Below are 1,463 nucleotides of genomic sequence, written 5' to 3' on the forward strand. Positions count from 1 at the left end.
TACAAGAGAAGACAAATTTCCTGGGACCCCAATTCTGTAGGTCTGGGATTGGGATACTTCGAAAGGGCGAAGTTATCCCATAGTTGTAATTAAGTTAACGACCAACCTACATGGCTGAGTTTTGAATTAATGCAGTACTTGGTCTTTCACGCAGCAAAACTTTTGTACGCAACTGCTTTCATGTGTCGAAATAATTTTTGATTTTTGTTCATTTTGCAATTTTTGTTTTTCTTTTCTTTTAAATAGTTTAATTTTGTACCATTTCCATAGCAAATTCTTTTTATTTTATTTTTATTTTTCATTTTATTCTCATTCATTTAAACTTCATTTTTCCCTACTTTATACATTTTATTGAATTTTAATCTTATTTTTTATACTTATTTATTTACTTATTTTTCTATATTTATTTATTTTATATTTTACATCTTATTTACTTTACAATTTTAATTTTGTAATTTTTGTTTTTATTTACTTACATAACTTAATTTTGTACCATTTCAAAGCACATTTTTTTTATTTTTATTTTTCAAACTGTTGAACTTCAGGCATTCATTCAAACTTTATTTTCTTTATTTTATGCACTTTATGCATTTTATTGATTTTTTAATTTCTCACATTATTTCTTTTGATTCTTTTCTATTTTTACTTTTTTCTTCTTATATTGTACATTTGCATGTTTTTTTCAATTTATTTCTCCAAATATTTTTTACTCTGATTCTTTTATTTTGAGTTTGACTTTGTAAAAACTCTGACACATGAAAAGCATTGCATACATATAAGTAAACACGTAACAAACTATGGAAAAATAATGCACATGGACAAGAAAGAAGACAAGTGGAGAAAGCCAAGATCGGTGAAAGGTTGTGGATAGGTTGGATCGAATTGTTTGTTGGTCAGTTGCGTTCGTTGGTCAATTCCGTTCGTTGGTCAAGTGAGGTAAGTATAGGTACGTTGGAGAAGATAGATACGATTTGGCGATGTCGAGTGTGGAAAGCTTCTTCATTACAAAAAATACAAAGACACAATACACAGACGTAACAAAAGACCAATACTGCGTTATTTCTTAACGATGATGCTCATGTAGGATTAGTTAAAAAGGGAAAAATCATGTTTGCCATTACTAGTTGCCAGCCAGCAATATTAATTAGTTTATAGGAACAAAAACAAAACAGTTAAAATGGGGGAAAAATCAAATAATACACGTAATACATGTAAATTAATAATCTATTTAAAAGTAAGAAAAAAAAATTTTTTTCTTTTAATATAAACCTAGAACAATGCAACAACAACAACAACAATTCTTTATTAATGAAAAAGTTTATTTTTCAAAAAAAAGATAAATGTGCAATGTAATACAAACAAACAGATAAAGTCTGGCATAAATGAGTTCTGCGAAATGGCAAACATGCCGGAAATGGGACTTGAAATATTTAATGCAGGTGGAGGATGGAGAGACCAAAAAT

Source organism: Trichinella spiralis, assembly GCF_000181795.1.
Source record: "Trichinella spiralis strain ISS 195 chromosome Unknown Scfld9, whole genome shotgun sequence".
NCBI lineage: Eukaryota > Metazoa > Nematoda > Enoplea > Trichinellida > Trichinellidae > Trichinella > Trichinella spiralis.